The sequence below is a fragment of the Arachis hypogaea genome, chromosome 3 (assembly GCF_003086295.3).
Source record: "Arachis hypogaea cultivar Tifrunner chromosome 3, arahy.Tifrunner.gnm2.J5K5, whole genome shotgun sequence".
In the NCBI taxonomy this organism is placed as follows: Eukaryota; Viridiplantae; Streptophyta; class Magnoliopsida; order Fabales; family Fabaceae; genus Arachis; species Arachis hypogaea.
In genome coordinates this window covers 39,094,069-39,105,683 of record NC_092038.1, presented here as the reverse complement: position 1 = coordinate 39,105,683, position 11,615 = coordinate 39,094,069, and the positions used below count along the sequence as shown (strand labels likewise).

The window sequence follows — 11,615 nt, the reverse complement described above, 5'->3', positions numbered from 1 at the left end:
CTTCAAACTCCTGAGGGCGGGGCGTTAGTGACAGACGCAAAAGAATCACTGGATTCTATTCCGGCCTGATTGAGAATCGACAGATGGATAGCCGTGCCGTGACAGGGTGCGTTGAACATTTCCACTGAGAGGATGGGAGGTAGCCACTGACAACGGTGAAACCCTTGCATACAGCTTGCCATGGAAATGAGTAAGAAGGATTGGATGAAGACAGTAGGAAAGCAGAGAGACGGAAGGGACAAGCATCTTCATACGCTTATCTGAAATTCCCACCAATGAATTACATAAGTATCTCTATCTTTATCTTTATGTTTTATTCATCATTCATAACCATTTGAGTTTGTCTGACTAAGATTTACAAGGTGACCATAGCTTGCTTCATACCAACAATCTCTGTGGGATCGACCCTTACTCGCGTAAGGTTTATTACTTGGACGACCCAGTACACTTGCTGGTTAGTTGTGCGAAGTTGTGTTTATGCCATGGTATTGAACACCAAGTTTTTGGATTCATCACCGGGGATTATTTGTGTTGTGAAAAGTATTGATCACAATTTCGTCCACCAAGTTTTTGGCGCCGCTGCCGGGGATTGTTCGAGTATGGACAACTGACGGTTCATCTTGTTGCTTAGATTAGGTATTTTTTTTCTTCAGAGTTCTTAAGAATGAATTCTAGTGTTTCAAAGTGATGTTCTTATCATCACCAAAGCTGATTGATTCTCATCAATTTAGCTCTTGAATGCAATGTCCTGCTGAAGCTTGGCTGGCCATGTCTAATTTCTTTAGACTAAAGCTTTAGACTAACATTGCATGATTCCTGGAATTCTCATTAAGAATTTTGATACCTTTATTTTCTTTTTCCACTTAATTTTCGAAAAAATCCAAAAATATTTCTTGTTTGAGTCTAGAGTCTCATTTTAAGTTTGGTGTCAATTGCATGTTTCTGTTCTTCTTGCATTCATGCATGTGTCTTCATTAATCTTCGAGTTGATCTTGATGATTTCATTGCTCTGATCTTTGAATTCTATTGACTTGAGTGTTTCGATGCCTCATATGCATTCTCATTGTTAGTGTCAGCAGTATACAAACTGCTAAGTTTGGTGTCTTGCATGCATTGTTATTTGATTTTAGTTACATTTTGATTATTAAAAATCCAAAAATATTTTTAATTTGTGTCTTTTCAAGTCAATAATACAGGGAATTGAAGATTCAGAACATACTGCAGAGGAATTACACAGAAAAAGCTGGGCGTTCAAAACGCCCAGTGAAGAAGGACAGACTGGCGTTTAAACGCCAGCCAGGGTGCCTGGCTGGGCGTTTAACGCCCAAAAGGGTAGTAGTTTGGGCGTTAAACGCCAGAATGTGCACCATTCTGGGCGTTTAACGCCAGGATGGCACAAGAGGGAAGATTTTGTTTTCAAATCAATTTTTTTTTTAGTTTTCAAAATCTTTTCAAAATCAAATCTTTTTCAAATCATATCTTTTCAAACAAATCTTTTTCAAAATCAATTTCTTTCTATTTTCAAAAATACTTGCTATCAATTAATGATTTGATTCAACATTTCAAGTATGTTGCCTTTTCTGTTGAGAAAGGTTTAATGTTTGAATCATATCTTTTCTTGATAGCCAAGTCATTAATTTTTAAAATCAAATCTTTTTTAAAATATTTTTCAAATCATATCTTCTCAATCACATCTTTTTAAAATAAATCATATCTTCTTAACCACATCTTTTTCAAAATAATTTTCAATCAAATCTTTTTGATTTCTAATTTCAAAATCTTTTTCAAAAAATCACTTTACTTCTTTCTCAATCATGGTTTTCGAAAATCAATTAGTGTTTTTAAAAATGTTTTTAAAATATTTTACTTAATTTTCGAAAATTTCTTCCCCTCTTCTCACATCCTTCTATTTATGGACTAACACTATTCCTTAATGAACAATTCGAACTCCATCTTTCTTGATAAGTTTGAATTTTCTACTTCTGCCTTCTATTTTTCTTTTCCTCTGACACCTCAAGGAATCTCTATACTGTGAAAGCTAAGAAAAGCTAAGGCACAATTCTCTGTAGAGGACCTAACAGAAATCTTCAAAGAAGAAGAACCCATGGCAGCCGAAAACAACAACAATGCCAACAATGCAAGGAAGGTGCTGGGTGACTTTACTGCACCTACTCCCAACTTCTATGGGAGAAGCATCTCTATCCCTGCCATTGGAGCAAACAATTTTGAGCTTAAGCCTCAATTAGTTTCTCTAATGCAACAGAATTGCAAGTTTCATGGACTTCCATTGGAAGATCCTCATCAGTTTTTAGCTGAATTCTTGCAAATCTGTGACACTGTCAAGACCAATGGGGTTGACCCTGAGGTCTACAGACTTATGCTATTCCCTTTTGCTGTAAGAGACAGAGCTAGGATATGGTTGGATTCACAACCTAAAGAAAGCCTGAACTCTTGGGAAAAGCTAGTCAATGCTTTCTTGGCAAAGTTCTTTCCACCTCAAAAATTGAGTAAGCTTAGAGTGGAAGTCCAAACCTTCAGACAGAAGGAAGGAGAATCCCTCTATGAAGCTTGGGAAAGATACAAACAATTAATCAGAAAGTGTCCCTCTGATATGCTTTCTGAATGGAGCATCATAGGTATTTTCTATGATGGTCTCTCTGAACTATCCAAGATGTCTTTGGATAGCTCTGCTGGAGGATCTCTTCATCTGAAGAAGACGCCTACAGAAGCTCAAGAACTAATTGAAATGGTTGCAAATAACCAATTCATGTACACTTCTGAAAGAAATCCCGTGAACAGTGGGACAAATCAGAAGAAAGGAGTTCTTGAGATTGATACTCTGAATGCCATATTGGCTCAGAACAAAATATTGACTCAGCAAGTCAATATGATTTCTCAAAGTCTGTCTGGAACGCAAAATGCACCAAGCAGTACTAAGGAAGCTTCATCTGAAGAAGAAGCTTATGATCCTGAGAACCCTTCAATGGAAGAGGTGAATTACATGGGAGAACCCTATGGAAACACCTATAATCCTTCATGGAGAAGTCATCCAAATCTCTCATGGAAGGATCAACAGAGACCTCAACAAGGTTTCAACAATAATAATGGTGGAAGAAACAGGTTTAGCAATGGCAAGCCTTTTCCATCATCTTCTCAGCAACAGACAGAGAGTTCTAAGCAGAACACCTCTGACTTAGCAACCATGGTCTCTGATCTAATCAAGACCACTCAAAGTTTCATGACTGAAACAAGGTCCTCCATTAGAAATTTGGAGGCACGAGTGGGACAGTTGAGCAAGAAAATTACTGAACTCCCTCCTAGTACTCTCCCAAGCAATACAGAAGAAAATCCAAAAGGAGAGTGCAAGGCCATCAACATGGCCGAATTTGGAGAGGAGGGAGAGGCAGTGAACGCCACTGAGGAAGACCTCAACGGACGTCCACTGGCCTCCAATGAGTTCCCCAAAGAGGAACCATGGGAATCTGAGGCTCAAAATGAGACCATAGAGATTCCATTGGACTTACTTCTGCCATTCATGAGCTCTGATGAGTATTCTTCCTCTGAAGAGGATGAGTATGTCACTGAAGAGCAAGTTGTTAAATACCTTGGAGCAATCATGAAGCTAAATGACAAGTTATTTGGAAATGAGACTTGGGAGGATGAACCCCCTTTGCTCACCAAAGAACTGGATGACTTGTCTAGGCAGAAACTGCCTCAAAAGAGACAGGATCCTGGGAAGTTTTCAATACCTTGTACCATAGGCACCATGACCTTCAAGAAGGCCTTGTGTGACTTAGGGTCAAGTGTAAACCTCATGCCTCTCTCTGTAATAGAGAAGCTAGGGATCTTTGAGGTGCAAGCTGTAAAAATCTCACTAGAGATGGCAGACAATTCAAGAAAACAAGCTCATGGACTTGTAGAGGATGTTCTGGTAAAGGTTGAAGACCATTACATCCCTGCTGATTTCATAGTCCTAGAGACTGGGAAGTGCATGGATGAATCCATCATCCTTGGCAGACCCTTCCTAGCCACAGCAAAAGCTGTGATTGATGTTGATAGAGGAGAATTGATCATTCAAGTGAATGAAGAATCCTTGGTGTTTAAGGCTCAAGGATATCCCTCTATCATCATGGAGAGGAAGCATGAAGAGCTTCTCTCAAAACAGAGCCAAACAGAGCCCCCGCAGTCAAACTCTAAGTTTGGTGTTGGGAGGCCACAACCAACTTCTAAGTTTGGTGTTGAACCCCCACATTCAAACTCTAAGTTTGGTGTTGGGAGGTTCCAACATTGCTCTGAACATCTGTGAGGCTCCATGAGAGCCCTCTGTCAAGCTACTGACATTAAAGAAGCGCTTGTTGGGAGGCAACCCAATGTTATATTTTATCTATTTTTCCTTTGTTATTTTATGTTTTCTGTAGGTTGATGATCATGAGAAGTCACAAAATCAATGGAAAAAGCAAAAACAGAATGAAAAATAGAAAGAAAAACAGCACACCCTGGAGGAAGAACCTGCTGGCGTTTAAACGCCAGTAAGGCTAGCAGATGGGCGTTTAACGCCCAGTCTGGCACCATTCTGGGCGTTTAACGCCAGAAAGGGGCACCAGACTGGCGTTAAACGGCAGAAAAGGGCAAGAAGTTGGCGTTAAACGCCAGAAATGGGCACCTGCCCGGCGTTTAATGCCAGAATTGGCACAAAGAGCAATTTTGCTCGCCACTTGGTGCAGGGATGACTTTTCCTTGACACCTCAAGATCTGCGGACCCCACAGGATCCCCACCTACCCCACCACTCTCTCTCTTCTTCACCCATTCACCAATCACCTCAACACCTCTTCCCAAAAACCCTTCACTTATCAAATCCCATCTTTTTCTTCACCACTCACATCCATCCTTCATAAAACCCTACCTACCTCACCATTCAAATTCAAAACACTTTCCCTCCCAAACCCACCCTCCCATAACCGAAACCTAACCCTCCCCCCCACTCCTATATAAACCCATCTTCACTCCTTCATTTTCACACAACCTAAACATTACTTCTCCCCCCTTTGGCCGAACCACAAGGCCATCTCCATCTCCTCTATTTCTTCTTCTTCTACTCTCTTTTTTCTTCTTTTGCTCGAGGACGAGCAAACCTTTTAAGTTTGGTGTGGTAAAAGCATTGCTTTTTGTTTTTCCATAACCATTTATGGCATCCAAGGCCGGAGAAACCTCTAGAAAGAGGAAAGGGAAGGCAAAAGCTTCCACCTCCGAGTCATGGGAGATGGAGAGATTCATCTCAAGGGTGCATCAAGACCACTTCTATGAAGTTGTGGCCTTGAAGAAGGTGATCCCCGAGGTCCCTTTCAAACTCAAAAAGAGTGAATATCTGGAGATCCGACATGAGATCCGAAGGAGAGGTTGGGAAGTTCTTACCAACCCCATTCAACAAGTCGGAATCTTAATGGTTTAAGAGTTCTATGCCAATGCATGGATCACCAAGAACCATGATCAAAGTGTGAACCCGGATCCAAAGAATTGGCTTACTATGGTTCGGGGGAAATACTTGGATTTTAGTCCGAAAAATGTAAGGTTGGCATTCAACTTGCCCATGATGCAAGGAGATGAACACCCTTACACTAGAAGGGTCAACTTTGATCAAAGGTTGGACCAAGTCCTCACAGTCATTTGTGAAGAGGGCGCCCAATGGAAGAGAGATTCAAGAGGAAAGCCGGTTCAATTGAGAAGGCATGACCTCAAACCCGTGGCTAGGGGATGGTTGGAGTTTATCCAACGCTCAATCATTCCCACTAGCAATCGGTCCGAAGTTACTATAGACCGGGCTATCATGATTCATAGCATCATGATTGGAGAAGAAATAGAAGTTCATGAGGTGATATCCCAAGAACTTTATAAGGTGGCGGACAAGTCCTCTACCTTGGCAAGGTTAGCCTTTCCTCATCTCATTTGTCACCTCTGTTATTCAGTTGGAGTTGACATAGAGAGAGACATCCCCATTGATGAGGACAAGCCCATCACTAAGAAGAGGATGGAGCAAACAAGAGACCCCTCTCATCATCAAATCCCTGAGATGCCTCAAGGGATGCACTTTCCTCCACAAAACTATTGGGAGCAACTAAACACCTCCCTAGGAGAATTGAGTTCCAACATGGGACAACTAAGGGTGGAGCACCAAGAACATTCCATTCTCCTCCATGAAATTAGAGAAGATCAAAGAATCATGAGAGAGGAGCAACAAAGACAAGGAAGAGACATTGAGGAGCTCAAGCACTCCATAGGATCTTCAAGAGGAAGAACAAGCCGCCATCACTAAGGTGAACCCGTTCTTTAATTTCCTTGTTCTTTATTTTTCTGTTTTTCGAATTTTAGTGCTTATGTTTATCTATGTTTGTGTCTTGTGATCATTAGTGTCTTAGTGTCTATGCCTTAAAGTTATGAATGTCCTATGAATCCATCACCTCTCTTGAATGAAAAATGTTCTTAATTGAAAAAGAAAAGAATTGCATGAATTTTGAATTTTATAACAGTTTAATTATTTTGATGTGGTGGCAATACTTTTGTTTTCTGAATGTATGCTTAAACAGTGCATATGTCTTTTGAATTTGTGGTTCATGAATGTTGGCTCTTGAAAGAATGATGAAAAAGGAGACATGTTACTGAGGATCTGAAAAATCATAAAAATGATTCTTGAAGCAAGAAAAAGCAGTGAATACAAAAAAAAATATTCGAAAAAAGAGAGAAAGAAAAAGAAAGAGAAAAAGAAAGAAAAAGAAAGAAAAAGAAAGAAATAAAGTTATGATCCAAGGCAAAAAGAGTGTGCTTAAGAACCCTGGACACCTCTAATTGGGGACTCTAGCAAAGCTGAGTTACAATCTGAAAAGATTCACCCAATTATGTGTCTGTGGCATGTGTGTATCCGGTGGTAATACTGGAAGACAGAGTGCTTTGGGCCACGGCCAAGACTCAATAAGTAGCTGTGTTCAAGAATCAATCATACTTAACTAGGAGAATCAATGACACTATCTGGATTCTGAGTTCCTAAAGAAGCCAATCATTCTGAATTTCAAAGGATAGAGTGAGATGCCAAAACTGTTCAGAGGCAAAAAGCTAAAAGCCCCGCTCATCTAATTAATACTGATCCTCATAGATGTTTTTGGAATTCATTGCATATTTTCTTCTTTTTATCTTATTTGATTTTCAGTTGCTTGGGGACAAGCAACAATTTAAGTTTGGTGTTGTGATGAGCGGATAATTTGTACGCTTTTTGGCATTGTTTTTAGTATGTTTTTAGTATGATCTAGTTAGTTTTTAGTATATTTTTATTAGTTTTTAGTTAAAATTCACTTTTCTGGACTTTACTATGAGTTTGTGTGTTTTTCTGTGATTTTAGGTATTTTCTGGCTGAAATTGAGGGACCTGAGCAAAAATCTGATTCAGAGACTAAAAAGGACTGCAGATGCTGTTGGATTCTGACCTCCCTGCACTGAAAGTGGATTTTCTGGAGCTACAGAAGCCCAATTGGCGCGCTCTCAACGGCGTTGGAAAGTAGACATCTTGGGCTTTCCAGCAATATATGATAGTTCATACTTTGCCCAAGATTTGATGGCCCAAACCGGCGTTCAAAGTCACCTTCAGAATTCCCAGCGTTAAACGCCGGAACTGGCACAAGGATGGGAGTTAAACGCCCAAACTGGCACCAAAGCTGGCGTTTAACTCCAAGAAGAGTCTCTACACGAAAATGCTTCAATGCTCAGCCCAAGCACACACCAAGTGGGCCCGGAAGTGGATTTTTATGTCATTTACTCATCTCTGTAAACCCTAGGCTACTAGTTCTCTATATATAGGACCTTTTACTATTGTATTTTAATCTTCTGATCTTTGGAATCTTTTGATCTTTAGATCTTTTGATCACTTTGGGAGGCTGGCCATTCGGCCATGCCTAGACCTTGTTCTTATGTATTTTCAACGGTGGAGTTTCTACACACCATAGATTAAGGTGTGGAGCTCTGCTGTACCTCGAGTATTAATGCAATTACTATTGTTCTTCTATTCAATTCCGCTTGTTCTTGTTCTAAGATATCACTTGTTCTTCAACTTGATGAATGTGATGATCCGTGACACTCATCATCATTCTCACCTATGAACGTGTGCCTGACAACCACCTCCGTTCTACCTTAGATTGGGTGGATATCTCTTGGATTCTTTAACCGGAATCTTCGTGGTATAAGCTAGAACTGATGGCGGCATTCAAGAGAATCTGGAAGGTCTAAACCTTGTCTGTGGTATTCTGAGTAGGATTTAATGATTGAATGACTGTGACGAGCTTCAAACTCCTGAGGGCGGGGCGTTAGTGACAGACGCAAAAGAATCACTGGATTCTATTCCGGCCTGATTGAGAACCGACAGATGGATAGCCGTGCCGTGACAGGGTGCGTTGAACATTTCCACTGAGAGGGTGGGAGGTAGCCACTGACAACGGTGAAACCCTTGCATACAGCTTGCCATGGAAAGGAGTAAGAAGGATTGGATGAAGACAGTAGGAAAGCAGAGAGACGGAAGGGACAAGCATCTTCATACGCTTATCTGAAATTCCCACCAATGAATTACATAAGTATCTCTATCTTTATCTTTATGTTTTATTCATCATTCATAACCATTTGAGTTTGCCTGACTAAGATTTACAAGGTGACCATAGCTTGCTTCATACCAACAATCTCTGTGGGATCGACCCTTACTCGCGTAAGGTTTATTACTTGGACGACCCAGTACACTTGCTGGTTAGTTGTGCGAAGTTGTGTTTATGCCATGGTATTGAACACCAAGTTTTTGGATTCATCACCGGGGATTATTTGTGTTGTGAAAAGTATTGATCACAATTTCGTCCACCAATCCTCTTTGTATTACTGTTGTTGGGTTCGACTGCCATCTCCTTCTCTTGTTCAAAAATTTTAGAAAGGTTGCCTCTGGATTGTTGTAATTTAGCTTCTCTTAGTTTCCTTTTCAGAGTCCTTTCAGGTTTTAGATCAGCTTCAACAAAGATGCCTTTTTCCTTATTCCTGCTCATATAAAAGAGAAGAGAAAAAGAAAAAGGAAGAAGAATCATCTATATTTGGACAAAGAGGATCCTTATTATTAGTAGAAGAAGAAAGGAATAAAAGTGAAGAAGAGCCCAAACACAAGGGTGAGGATAGAAGCAGTGATTGGAGATGAAGAGAGGTGAAGAGAAGTGTTAGTAAATAAATAAATATATAGAAGAAGAGAAGAGAGGGAAAATTCGAAAATAATTTTGAAAAAGTAGTTGATGATTTTCGAAAATTAAAGATAAGATATAATTAAAATTAAAATTTAAAACAATTAAAAAGAAATTTTGAAAAAGAGATGAAATATTTTTGAAAATTAAAGAGGAAAAAGTAGTTAGGTGGTTTTGAAAAGGATAAAAAACAAACATAAAGTCAAATAGTTAGTTGAAAAAGATATTAAAATCAAATTTGAAAAGATAAGAAGATAAGAAGTTAGATAAGATATTTTGAAATCAAATTTTTGAAAAAGATAAATTTTGAAAAAGATATGATAAAAAGATAGGATTGGAAAAAGATTTAATTTTTAAAATTAAAATTAATTACTTAACTAACAAGAAACTAAAAGATATAATTCTAGAATTTAAAGATTGAACCTTTCTTAACAAGAAAGTAACAAACTTCAAATTTTTGAATCAATCACATTAATTGTTAGTGTAATTTCGAAAATTTGAAATAAAATTAAGAAAAAGATTTTGAAAATAATTTTAAAATTTTCGAAATTAATAAGATAAAAATGAAAAAGATTTAATTTTTGAAAACGTTTTGAAAAGATAGGATTTTTAAAATTGAAAATTTGACTTGACTTGTAAGAAAAAACTAATTTTAAAATTTTTTTGACTAAGTCAACTCAAATTTTCGAAAATTATGAGAAAATTAAGGAAAAGATATTTTTTTGATTTTTGAATTTTTAGTGATGAGAGAGAAAAACACAATTATGACCCAAAACATGAAAATTTTGGATCAAAACACATGATGCATGCAAGAACATTATGAATGTCAAGATGAACACCAAGAACACTTCGAAGATCATGATGAACATCAAGAACATATTTTTGAAAAATTTTTGATGCAAAGAAAACATGAAGACACCAAACTTAGAAATCTTTAATGCATGGACTCTATGAATGCAAAAATGCATATGAAAAACAACATACAACACAAAACAAGAAATCATCAAGATCAAACAAGAAGACTTGTCAAGAACAACTTGAAGATCATGAAGAACACCATGAATGCATGAATTTTCGAAAAATGCAAGAAAAATTTTTAAAACATGCAATTGACACCAAACTTAAAAGTTGACTCAAGACTCAAACAAGAAACACAAAATATTTTTTATTTTTATGATTTTCTAATTTTTTTGTATTTTTATTATTTTTTTCGAAAAATATATGGAAAAAGAAAATAAGAAATTCAAAATCTTTAAGAAGAATTCCAGGAATCTTTCAATATTAGCCCAAAGCTCCAATTAAAGGGTTGGACATGGCTTAATAGCCAGTCAGCTTTAGGATGGAATTACATGCATTGTGGTGATTAGTTGAAGACCAATTCCAAAGGAGTTTGAATATGGCTTTGCAGCCAGCCAGGATTCAACATGCTTCATGAAACTCTAGAATCCATTCTTAAATGTTTTGAAGTCATAGGATGATTTATTTTAAAAAAATTTTGAAAATAGGAATAAAAATTTTTTGAAAGATTTTTTGAAAATTTTTTGAAAAGAAAATTACCTAATCTAAGCAACAAGATGAACCGTCAGTTGTCCATACTCGAACAATCCCCGGCAACGGCGCTAAAAACTTGGTGCACGGATTTTGTGATCATCAACAATGGCTTCAATAATTTGGTAGCTCTCTCACACGTGAATTACACTTAGTCACAACTCCGTACAACTAACCAGCAAGTGCACTGGGTTGTCCAAGTAATACCTTACGTGAGTAAGGGTCGATCCCACGGAGATTATTGGTATGAAGCAATCTATGGTCATCTTGTAGATCTCAGTCAGGCTGATTCAAATGTGATTGGATTAGATAATTAAAAGATAAATAAAATATGATAGAAATACTTATGTAAATTAATGGTGGGAATTTCAGATAAGCGTATGGAGATGCTGGTCCCTGTTGAATCTCTACTTTTCTACTGCTTTCATCCAATCCTTCTTACTCCTTTCCATGGCAAGCTGTATGTAGGGCATCACCGTTGTCAATGGCTACATCCCATCCTCTCAGTGAAAATGGTCCAAATGCTCTGTCACAGCACGGCTAATCATCTGTCGGTTCTCAATCAGGTTGGAATAGAATCCCGTGATTCTTTTGCGTCTGTCACTAACGCCCAGCCTTCAGGAGTTTGAAGCTCGTCACAGTCATTCAATCCCAGGATCCTACTCGGAATACCACAGACAAGGTTAGACTTTTCGGATTCCCATGAATGCCGCCATCAATTCTAGCTTATACCACGAAAATTCTGATTAAGGAATCCAAGAGATATGCGCCCGGTCTAAGGTAGAACGGAAGTGGTTGTCAGTCACGCGCGTTCATAGG

The 11,615-nt window shown here is 38.3% G+C and overlaps 1 non-coding gene across 1 annotated transcript; it reads right to left on the bottom strand.

Annotated features, from left to right (window-relative positions):
* Positions 1–2,509: 2,509 nt before the first annotated feature.
* On the bottom strand, positions 2,510–2,617 carry LOC112793123 (small nucleolar RNA R71). Its single transcript, XR_003197832.1, has one exon. It is a non-coding gene; the product is annotated as a small nucleolar RNA R71 (small nucleolar RNA).
* Positions 2,618–11,615: the final 8,998 nt, after the last annotated feature.